Raw genomic sequence first — 12,515 nt, 5'->3', positions numbered from 1 at the left:
TTATTTTGTCTTCATAGCTATATTAATCTGAATTAAGAACATTTCTCTTTTTTTTCCTAGTGTAGAAAAGCCTCTAGATTCATGTTTATCTTAAATGCTCCTTAATTACTGACATATTGTGAGCTATCAAGTAAATATTAAATTTACATAGGCTTTTATATAAGGGCAGACACTTGCAAACAGTGGAGGAGGTAATATTCTGGCATGTCAATGCCTATTTACAGAGTAACTCTTATGTACACTTGTCTAACAGAGCCGTTCAAACCTACTGAACAGAAATAATTCCCACTGATATTTGGAGCTGTTATGGTTTTATGTCAGGACCTACACAGACATTTTCCAAGCCACAAATTATATAACTAAAGAGGTTGGGAGCAAATAGTGGATTTAGATATTCACAGTTACGGCACAATACACTGTTTATAAGGAGATGACTATAAATGCAGTTCTGTAGAAGAGGATTGACTGTGCTCCCCTTTGAAACACTATTACTTTAGTTAACTCCTCTCCTGAAAGAGAAATCAAATATTTGTAGGAGTCTTTTGGAGGTGAAATAAGAAAGGTTTTGATTAACATAGAAACATATTGTTATAAAATGTATCTATTTTTTAAAGTATACAGTAATGTTTAGCTAAGTTGCCATCACTATCATTTGGTGATGAATACCTTCCCTGAGGGCTGTTGGTGGGAAGGTGTAAGCTTGATTTGAAGCCAAGCAATGTGGTGGTGGTGGTGTGGTGTGTGGTGGTGTGCACTGGGATAGTCTTTTGTTGCTGGGGATTTGCCTGTAAGGAGAGAGCAAAACTCCTAGTCTAGTTTAGTTATTCACTTGGTTGTGCATGCTTCCCTTTAAAAGAACTGAACTCCAGTGCCTTAGAAAAACCTGAACTGTTTCTACTGATTCGGCCAAAGAGCAAAGTTGTATCTAGCTGGATGGAAGCTAAATACAGTGATGGAGAAATACGATAGTTGCATTATTGTGCCATCCTCTCCAGGTCCATCCTTTCTCCTCTTAAACATGTCAGAGAAGCCGAGGTAGAAAAATCAGGAGAAGTAGGAAAGGAAGAGAAGGAATGTGGTAAGGAGAGATGGATGTGGATATGAAATGCCAAAAAATCAGGAGAAGTAGGAAAGGAAGAGAAGGAATGTGGTAAGGAGAGATGCATGTGGATGTGAAATGCCAGAGGAACAGTGAGCAGGTGAAACAGTCTGAATGAGGAATGATGATGGGAAAGGCTGCACGCTTTCTTTTTGCCTAAGAGTAATGAAGAAGTGTCTGGTTTGCTAGTTTTCACTCCCTGTCTCCATGATGATTACAGCTATGACTGTGCAGAAGGACTGACTTTCTGCAAGATGCTGTATGGCCTGTCTTCTATAGCTGCTACTTGGCGAAGATACATATGCTTGGCTGATCTGGGAGCATGCAGACCGTGTCTGTAGTTGCTGTATTTGGTAATTGTTTGGTGCTTTTGAACCTGTGCAGCTGCAGATGGACTTTGTCGTGCAGTCTGAGGAATGTCTGTGCCAGCTGTACTCTGAAGCCTCAAGTGAGACCACCTAATGTCTCTGGCTATCCTACTCCAGCACAAGTCCCCAGAGTCCCTGCTTCCTAAGTTCAAATTACATCTTTTGTAGCAAGTGACTGGCTATGAGGCAGCTAGAAGTGGCATACGGAAAAGCAGATCCCTCTTTGTTAAAGTACCACATTGCAGAATTTCCTCAAATAGGCAGTATCAGGAGTATGCCTTACATGGTTCTTTGCAGGACTATATCACCTTTATGATCAAATCTTCAGAGTTTTGAAAAGATAAACTGTTGCATGTTAAAAGGTGAGCATAGGTGGCCAATCATCACATGTTGCTCTGGACTTGCTGCTTTTACTGATTTTCCTGTCTCTGGTAGTCCTTTTGCTCTGTGTGAGTGCTGCGAGTTAACTGAATGCCATGTTGTATTGAATTGTATTGTGGTGCGGGGTGTATTGGTAAACTCTGCAGTGGAGTGGGACCAATGGTGCCAATACAGCAGTTCACAGTGAAGTTCTATTTGCATTCCTTGATAAGTGCTACTGCTGCCTCTGCAGGACTCAACTTCCTTTCTATTTTTATATCATTTTCCAAGTCTGTAGTTAATATTATCTGACAGGGCCAGCTGAGAATCTTGGGATTTCCTATTACAGATAATTAAGGAAAATACTAATTCATGTACAGACAGATGCCTTGTGGTAAATTGCACTGCATGAATATCATTGCCTTCACTGCTAATTCTGTTTCCTACTGATTACTGAATCTGTCTTCTAGTATAAGGTGCTAGAGGCACGCAGCAGGTTTTCCAGCCAGTAGTTGTGTAAAGAAAGCTGCAGAGAAGCTCTTATTCTTATTTTTTTCCTGAAGCGTTGCTTTTACGGGCCGGTTGTCCTAAATTGTTCTGTACCTAGAATATATGAGAGCTTGCAGTTTATGCTTTCTTAATGGACCTTGGAGAAAGACCTGGGTGGGGGACTTGCATTCATCAAGGACTTTTTCAGGTCATCTTCATTATTACCAAATTGGTATATGGCTCCATATTAGGTTAGAATCAAGTTTCCTGTTTTGTTCAAAAGAGATGTTGCCATCAGGGAGCAGCAAGAGTGGGCTGCTCTGCGAGGTGGGCAAGCCAGGAGCTGAGGATGACAGCAAGGCAAGCGGAGGAATTGGCCTCACCAATCCCACAAGACTTGTGCAGTAAGAGCAGAGAAGGGCCAGTGGCAGTAACCAGGGGCAGCCACAATCATCACTAGACAAATCTATAGCGATGAGGCATGCCCAAGGTCTAATGAGAAAGCTGAGTCAGGGTCCAGATCAGCAAGGCACATCACATGTAGTGAGGCTTACCTACAACATAGCTCAGAATTAGAGGCTACACTTCAGACCTGCTCAGCCAGACCGATGTGAGGGTCTGAACTTAAATGGAACTTGAAGCGAAATGGAGGAAGCCCTGATGAGGCTCTTGCACGTGAGCCTGACCCAATGTTGCAGCTGCACTGTATCCGAGCCAGCCTTGAGCACAGGGCGCTCAGAGGTAGGGGTGGCAGGTTGCAGAACCTGTTGATGCACTCATGCAGCAGTTGTAAACTATGACATGCTTCCCCTGTTCTTGAGCTGTTTTCTAGACAGGAGGCAGGATATTGGGTTAGATGGATCTACAGTCTGACATGGTGCAGCCATTGTTATGGTAACGTGTTAAACCTTTCTGGCCTCAGAATAATCTTAATTCGGACATAGAAGAACAGGACTTCAGAATTCAACTGAATGAACTGCCTCAGGTTGAACAGGCTTGAAGTGTAATACTTTTGTAAAATAGTATTTCCTTATTAGTTGTCAGCGTAAACATATAAGCAAGTATTTGAACAAGCAGGCAGCTGTGATCAGAAGTACAAAGCTGGCCTCTTTATCATCTTGTGGAATAGATCTGTTTCCTGGGAGACTGGCTGTTTATCTTGCCAGTGAAAAGATCTGCTGGTTTAATCCCTGTTCTCTGGGAAGGAATGTGCTGGAGTCTTCTGACTCATCAACAAGCAGAAGGGTAAATGTTGATTGTAACATGTCTGAGTACAATGGAACATGAGCAGAGAGGAAGATCAGTGCTTGCCTTTCACCTTCTCGAGCTCTCCTGCAGAGGGATATGAGAGCAGCTTCACTGGAGTCACACCAGTTTGGTCTCATCTGCCCCCACTGGGTACCAGCAGCAGGGAGACTGGCAGGTCTGGCTTTTACAGTCCTCTTCCTGGCGAAGAGCTAGTTTGAGTGTGCAGGCTCAGGCCACAAACATCCTGCCTGCAGTGCAGTTGTGGCCCCCAACTAAATCAGTAGAGTTGCTACTTTGGGGGAAAAAAAGACTTTCCAGTTGCAAACAAATCAAACTTCATCTGGAATCAAGGAAACACACAAGTATGGCCTGAAACAGATCAGAGGTTACACTTTAAACCTGCTTAACCAGAGGCAGTTCATTCAGTTGAATTTTGAAGTCCTGTTTTTTTATGTCCAAGTTATCGATTCGAGGGCACTTCGGATGAATCAAAGCTAGTAGCAGGCATGCTTTACACTAACTTCCTTGTGCTGTAGAGAAACATACAGACTAGATTCCTGAAATTTAGCATGAAAAATGGGAAATCAGTACAAGTAAACAGGACATAAGGTTAATATAGCATGAAGGTACTTGGTTGAGGTCGCTGAGTGCCCTTTAAGACAAGAATATGGCCAGTAACTGGATTTTGACAGACTCCATTGCAACAGCTTGCTTTTCTATCTCTGTTGTGCCTCTGCTTTTATCTGATTTTATAAGTTCATATCTCAGCATGGTTAACACTGATTATGGTCATTCTGATATCTATTATATGAACTGCTTTTTACCAAGCTTTGTTTCCAAAACCTTGCCAGACAAACCCAATACAACCCTTAAAAAACCCCAAACACTAGAGTTTGCTATTAACTAGTGGCAGAACAAAGGTAATCACCACACCTCCAAACTGCTACTAATTCTTTATCTCTTCTCCCTTGGAATACTGCAAAAACAACGTCTAACCAAGCAGACTTTTTTCATTGACCTGAATAACACAGTGAGTACCGAAAGTTGTATTTTCTATTTGTGAACTGCAGCCATCCCAACCTACAGCGCTGGTATTACAGAGAACGAGGTATCCTCTGGGCTCTAATTTAAGCAGCTAATATTATAGAGAGCCTAAGTTAATATATTTTAATGTATAGACATTAGTGTGTGTATATATATGATGCCATTTTCAAAAAGCATATGGATCACTTGGCACTTACTTGGATATGTAGTTTATCACAGAATCATAAAATAGTCCTGGTGAGAAGGGACCTCATGAGGTCTCTCATCCAACCTCCTGCTCAAAGCAAGGTCAGCTCTAAGGTCAGACCAGATCGCTCAGGGCTTTGCCCAGTTAGGTCTTGAAAACCTTCAAGAATGGGAACTGCACCGCCTCTCTGGGCAACTTGTTCCCCTGCCTGAAAAGGTTTTTCTGTATCTGCAGTTGGAATTTCTCTTCTTATTACAACTAAATCCATATTGTAAAACAAGCGTGTTGGATTGTAGTTCAGCTGTTTAATTGGGAATGATGTCAGATGCAGAACACAATGCTAAGAACCTATGTGGGCCATGAGCGAAGTGCTGCTGACAGGGACGGAGGCTGATGTCTGTAAAATCTATGCTCCAGTAGAGATACAGGGGCCCTACTCATGTGGTACTTAATTGCATGTGGAGCTCAATGCCTGTAACTCAGCCAGAGTAGAGGCTGTTACAGAAGCAGTGCCATGACACCAAAAGTACCCCAAAGTAATAGATGTGTTTGTAAAAGTTGTACTGACTGGGTCTTACATACCTTGTTTTCCTAATAAGTTTTACACATTTTCCTCCCCTGCAATCTAGGCATGATTTGTGTCTGTGTCTGCTGCTGCTCCTATCTTTGTAGAGCAGCAAAACCAGCATGAAATTGATGTGATCTTCTTTCATTGCTGCCCAAAAGGTTCTGAATAGCAGCCCTGGAACAGAGCGGGCTTGTTGACTTCATTCTGCAGCTGCATGACAAATCTGCCTCTAAGCCTGCAGCTTCAAGAAGACACCGCAGCATCTGTTCATATAGAAGATAGCTTTTGGCTTGTCTTTTTTGAAATAACAAGAAATTTAAACTACTGGGTTTAAATGGAAACTTAGAAACAGGTGATTTGGGCTTTCCTCATTTGCCAAGAAAAGCTTCCCACTTATCTTTGACAAAGGACTGGATGGATTATCCTCAATTTCAATTAAATATTTTCACTCCACATGTGGAGAAATTAACATCTAATTTACAAGAAGCTTTAATCCTCATATAATAATTATACTCTATTATGTGAATCTCTGTTTAGTCAAGGTATGAATACAAAGTCTCTTTGATTTTTGTGGGCTGGTTCTTTCTGTATGCATCTCTTTCTATATGCATTTGCTTGTCACCATGACAACTTCCTATCAGTTTGTCTGACACTGTGCACTTCAGAGAAGTTACAGTTAACCCAGGGCCTGAATGCAGAGTACCAGGGAGTAAGGTCTGAGCATCTGATTTCCATGGACTCATGCATAGTTCTGCTCTGCTGAAGTCTGGTGCATCCATGCATGCAAGTTTAAGAACAAAGAACTACATTCTTTCACCAGATCTTCAAGCTGCAACATACTGCAGTTTCTCCAATATCTTTTCATTCTAATTATGTACACAGGTTTGTAAAGCCAATATTATGGACATGTTTGTAAAATCACTATTTAGCTATCACTTCACAAATTTATAGCTTGACTTATAAAAATGTCTCTGTTTCCTTCAGAAATTATTCTCTTTATAGTCTAGTTTAGAAGTTTTTATTATTGAGTACTGGGATCAGCACTTAATTGGAAAGTATTCTACCATAGAACTAAGCTGCCTTATACCTGTCTCTATCTGTTCTCCAGTAACCTAGAAAAATATTCCTGCCTGTGCAAATCTGGCTGATCTGCTCTGTCAGGAGCAATTTTTCAACTTAAACTTTGGTACTCAAAAGATCTGTGCATTCTTTGATCTGAGATGCCTGGGCTGATACTTTGTGAGCTGTGCTAATTTGTGTTGCTGGGTGGCGGTGGGTGCTCATTGCCATGCTTCCTCACCTTTCTATACAGCATTTTTGCTCTCTTGGGAGAGTTTGCACTGGAAACTGGCAGACTTTACCAAAATAGGCTTTCAGACAGGACGCTTCAGTTCCTTGAAGGAAGGATTTGCAGTGTGAAGAGTTGAAAAATTTATTTGGGGCAAGTGGCTTTGTTCAGCCATATCTGGAAGGGCCTCAACGTTAGAGGTGAAACTGAGACAGCTCTAAACCTGCCAGAGGTAGTAAGGGCAAACTTTCCTAATGAAATGTGAATGGCTAGACCTCTGTCAGTGATGTTTATTGCCAATTGTTTGGCAAGACTGTGGTTTAAAAACCTTGCATGTGTTATTTCCCTGTCAACCTCAGAAGAAAACCCTCAATCACAAATTGTCTTAAACAGAAATATTCATGCCTATACACTGAACTAGCTTACACAGTGGAGCCTAATGGTAAATGGGAAAGATTAGTCTGCTGCACAGAGCAGTAGTACTGCTTTTGCTTATTGCATTGATTCTGCATGTTCCAGCTGGCAGCTGCCGTGTCTCTGAATGTGCATCATGCATATTACATCTGTGTGTACAGCCTTGCATCACATTTGGTTTTTTGAAGAGGTGTAGTGGATAACTTGAAAAATGCACAGCAATATTCTCTTTTCCTAAACAAAATATCTCAAGTATCTGAAAAGGAAATTGGTTACTCTTGGCTGCATTATCTGATCAGAAAGACATGTAGATATGTGACAACTCTAAGTATTTCCACCATAGAAAGAGCTGCTTGTTCCAGTTTTTGCTAAAAAGCCACTGGAAATACCTTATTTGAATCATGGTCCTGGAGATGGGCTGTTCCTTCTGTTTTGCCATTGAAATAAAGCCTTCCAGGAGGAGCTCTGTAGACCTCATCATTATAAATCTCACACTAAGAGGATAAGAAAGTTGAGTTTTGTATTGCCTAATAGAAAAAGAAGGCACAAAACACTTAACGGGGAGGGGGGTGAGGGAAAGACTCCCAGCTGCCTCTTCGGGAGTTTATTAGTATTTATTCTTTTACAAGTGCTGGCTGAAGTTATGTTCAGAAATATCTGTATGACCTACAAGACTAATACAGCTGTGACAAACCAGTTCAGCACTACAAACAGCAGGGATTTGTCAGAAGCAAAACCATTATCTTAGCTGGTTGTGCTACTCATGAGATTTTAAAATTTTGGAATCCATGCTAAAATGCATGCAACTGAAATTATTAAATGTATTAAAGTATGTATTTAATACATTAAAGATGTATTATTTACTTTTTGACTGAAGTTATATTAATGAAATGACTAAGGAAATTGTTGGAGACGTGTCCCAGTGTACTCTAGTAAGCCAAAAATCCAGCGGACTATTTTAATGTACTGCTGCCAATAGCAAAATGTGTGACTTGACAATATCTTTATAGTGATAAAAATGCAGTTCCAAGCAGTTAATAATCAGATGGAGTCAAAATCCTATTTTGAAAAATAAACACAAAATATTTCATTAATTATAACACTGAATTGTGACATGGTTCTTAGCCTGAGCTGCCAAAAGAAGTTTATTAGTGATCCCAAGGGCAGGTGCAAAAAGTAATGCTTCTACTTTTTCAAGGAATGTTTGGTAAATTCTTTACTTCCCAGTAGGTGTCACTGGAGTCCAGCAGAGAGCTATTATTTAAAACGACTTTTCTGCTTAATCGAAACTTTATTTCATGGAGAAACATTCAGTATTAGTACATGTTGATGTACATCCAATAAAAATGAAGAACTGCAATCAATGCTCTTTCAAACGTGTTTTTTCCTGTCTCAGCTACTGATAACTGTTGGTGGATAATTCAATGGATTGAGAAAGAATTCTGTGAGTTTTTTTCTCTGCAGCATGCCTGAATCTGATAATAACCAAAGTGATTACTTGATGCAAAGGTGAAGCCAGTTAGCAGTTCCTGTATGACTACTCAGCCCTTGCCCTATCTTCCTTTTTTTTTTTTTCCTTTTTTTTTTGGGGGGGGAGGGGGATGACAAAATGGAAAATCAAGCCAAAAGAACTAAATCTTCAATTTTTTTTTGCACCTGCGCTAAAAATTATAGAGAGTCTGGGAACTTAATGGGACAGGAAAGACCTCTCAGCCACAGAGCAGCTCTCTGCAAGACTGAGAAAGCATTTAGGGAGGAAAACTAGTAAAAGCTCCACTTCTGGGGTCTGTAGGTACCCACGTCTGGAAATAAGCAGTATGGTCTTACTGCTGTCAGATGTGTTTTTCCTCCAGTCTTAAATGTAAATTACTTGTAAAGAATACAAAGAATCCATATAATCATGTGTCATTAGTTTTATGCACTAGTACTTTATTATATGGATGTTGCTCTGAAGATATGGATCTTGCTTCCTATACCTTGCATTAGAAGACAGCACTGTGCTGAACAAGACTGCTTAGGATTGAGTTGAAGTAGAGCATGAAATGATTTTTCTATTTTAATGAACTGTAGTTGTTGTCTGCTGTGTGTTTGCTAGACAGGTGATCAGCAAAGGCATTTTTATTGAAATGTACTTTCAGGTATGCTCAGGTATTTGCTATATGAAAGACACAAAAAAGCACCAAGTAGACACCTGTGGTTACTGCATAATGTTCGAGCCATTTGATATCATACATTAGAAGATAAAGGGGGAGTTAGGTTTTGTTTTCCCCCAGCTATGGTATAAGACTTATTCTTTATGAAAACCACCAGGAAGACATTTTGAGTTAGTTGAAGCAGTCTTAGTTTGAGCCTAAGCTCTTGCACGAGTACATTCCTCCAGTCTTTTTCAAATGTTTACCAAGAAAAGGCTGTGCAACACTGTAAATGTTTATCGCAGAAATTCAAGATTACACATCCAGTAGAAAAATATAGCATAAGGAGGCTGCTGCAGGCTGATGTATTATTAGGATAATAATGTGCTTTTAGACAGTAAATGCACTGCCTGTTCTGTTGCCCTTACATGTGGCTAGATCTAGTAATGAGTCATTTGTTTGTTATGTCTAAAGAACCAGTCAATACATGGGTTGTTTTTAGCCTTTTGTTATCTTCTTTAAATAAATTTCTGAAGTACTCTGCCACCACACGTTAAGGGGCTCTCTATTGCATGCTGTAGAATGATCTTTGACCATTTCACAGAACATGATTACATTGTATGCAGTGAACCTTGTTAAATGCCAACAGGATTGCAGAACTGCACAATGTATGGCCCTGGATGTACCAGGGTCTTGCGCAACAGGCAGAAGACATTGCAGCTTTCTTCATGGTGCTGCATTGTAATTTGAATAAAGGTAAAAGTAATGTGTTCAGGGCTGTATTCTGGCAGGAAACTAATGAAGTCACTAACTGATATTTTGTTGCCTCCTACCTTCCCATGAGGAAATCTTAATTAATTTTTTTTTTTAAATTTTCATTTTATCAGCTTAATTTGCTAGGTACTGCATTAATTCTGCCGTGACATTCAGGGACACATCTATCCAGTCCTCTTTAGTCCCCCAAGTTTTAATTCTCTGTGGATTTTCTTTTCCAGTTGTAGTTTATGTTGCTGTTCTTTCTGTCATTGCACACAACCCTCAAAGGCCACACATACTGGTCTCAGTGCAGCAGTGTCGTGGTTTAACCCCAGCCAGCAACTAAGCGCCACGCAGCCACTCACTCAGTGAGTGGGGATGGGGCAGAGATTCAGAAAAAAAGTAAAACTCGTGGGTTAAGAACAGTTTAATAGACCAGAAAGGAAGAAACAAATAATGATAATAATAACAAAAATAAAATAACAATACTAATAAAAGAATTGGAATATACAAAACAAGTGATGCATAATGCAATTGCTCACCACCTGCTGACCGATGCCCAGTTAGTTTCCGAGCAGCGATCCCGCCAGGCCAACTTGCCCCAGTTTATACACTAGACATGATGGTATGGAATATCCCTTTGGCCAGTTCGGGTCAGCTGTCCTGGCTGTGTCCCCTCCCAACTCCTTGTGCCCCTCCAGCCTTCTTGCTGGCTGGGCATGAGAAGCTGAGAAATCCTTGACTTAGTCTAAACACTACTTCACAACAACTGAAAACATCAGTGTGTTATCAATATTCTTCTCATACTGAACCTAACACTGTACCAGCTACTAGGAAGAAAGTTAACTTTATCCCAGCCAAAACCAGGACAAGCAGCTTAATTGTTTGACCTGATATTGCTATGGTTTAATGTTTTGTAACTGCTGTAGAAGTGCTTAGTTACTGGCCAAGTTCTACTCTTTCTAAAAAGTAGAAACAAGTACTTGGGAAATACAAAGGTGAAAACAAAAATCTTGTAAATAAAAACTCAAAAGGGAACCAAATGATTATAGCATCTGCATATAAGAGCCACCCACAAACCTAATAATCAAAACTAAGAGGACAAAGGAACATAATGTGTAAGTGTTGGTCACGTACATGCCCTTTTTAACTGGTGAAGGAAGCAAATTAGCGAAATAAGCAACAGAAATGGCTGCTACCCTATTGCTGGAGAGGAATAGAATAGGACAATTGCAGTCCCACCAATGATCTCTTCATAAGAACAATTTAAAACACCAATTGCCCGTTGCATTCCCATGCTTTTCTTCCCCCAACAAGCACTATGTTGGTGTATTTTGGTAGCTTTCCTTAAGGGCTGCCGCCATGAAGACAGACAGAAATTCAATAATAATGTGAAACAGTAAGTTCTTAAAAGAAGAATTAAAAAAAAGCCATCAGGGAGAAGATAAGGTTGGTATTGAATCTAGTCCTCCTATAAGGCTGTAACAGATCTCAGGCATTGGAGAGTCAGGCCCCTTTTATTCCATAACAAAACAATGGAAATTTTACCTGACCAAAGAACCTAGACTTTCCTTGCTGCTTTTAAACTTAGGCTGCATTCTCACTGCAAATGAATATTTTTTCCTGAAACACCTTAGCATGTTGTAAAATCTTCATGGGAAACAGCACAGGTTGTTACTTTCCCAGCAGAGCTTGCTGAGATAAACTGCATGGCAGAATAAAGTTCTGACCTTGACAATTATAACAAGGTGAAAGCTACTTTGTGCTTTTCCCACTAGTATTTCACTACAGGTTTTTCCAGTAGACTTGCAGGCTGATCACCTATGGAAAAAAACTGCTCAGAACAACCACTGAGAATTTAGCTGTAGGTGAATGACTACTGTTGGTTCATCGAGTAAAACGAGTCTTTCCAGAGGCTTTTACATTGCAGAGACGATGCTGCCTCTCACATGATTGCAACAGGTGGGTGTGCAGGCCAGAGAGAAGGTGGAGTAGCGCAACTTTTTCTGCTAGCTTCCTGGGTCTGATTCATTAGTGCCATGATCCAGGGAACTCTTTTTTTGTCACAGAGAACTGGCCCTTTGCTGCACACCTATAAGTGCTCCTTTGTTCTGTCCAGTGGTGCTTGTTTTAACCTTTCAGTTACTAAAACTTAAAGCCTTGGTTTCACCACCTCATATGAGGAGACAGCTACAATATGATGCAAACACTGAAAAATATGATCCAAAACTATATAAAGATCCCCTATTTGAATGCCTTTCAGTCTTTCTTCTCAGGGTTCAGTGCCAGAAATAAGCAGTATGCTATCCACTGGAAATACCTCACTAAGAAAGGCCATATTTTTCACAGAAATCACAGTTCCCTGTACACTGGCTTGCAGATTTTCCCTCCCTCCCCACCTCTGTATGTTCTGCTTTATGGTCTGCTCTGATCCAGCCACCGGAGCTCTCAGTGCGACCCAGCTGCTCTCGCCCACTCCCATGCTGCCGCTAATGGTGTTGCTGAACTTCCTCCAGCATGCGTTAGTAGCGATACTAATGTATAAACGACTATTTTCAGAGC

The 12,515-nt window shown here is 40.6% G+C and overlaps 1 long non-coding RNA gene across 1 annotated transcript in view; it reads left to right on the top strand.

Annotated features, from left to right (window-relative positions):
- Window positions 1-8,805, top strand: part of LOC142030093 (uncharacterized) — an 84,650-nt gene extending 75,845 nt beyond the window's left edge. The window contains exon 5 of the long non-coding RNA XR_012650085.1: window positions 5,522-8,805. This is a non-coding gene — a long non-coding RNA (uncharacterized LOC142030093). The remainder of the gene's footprint in view (window positions 1-5,521) is intronic.
- Window positions 8,806-12,515: the final 3,710 nt, after the last annotated feature.

This window comes from Buteo buteo, chromosome 4 (genome assembly GCF_964188355.1).
Source record: "Buteo buteo chromosome 4, bButBut1.hap1.1, whole genome shotgun sequence".
NCBI lineage: Eukaryota > Metazoa > Chordata > Aves > Accipitriformes > Accipitridae > Buteo > Buteo buteo.
The sequence above is the reverse complement of the archived record's forward strand: the minus strand, read 5'-3'. Positions and strand labels throughout refer to the sequence as shown.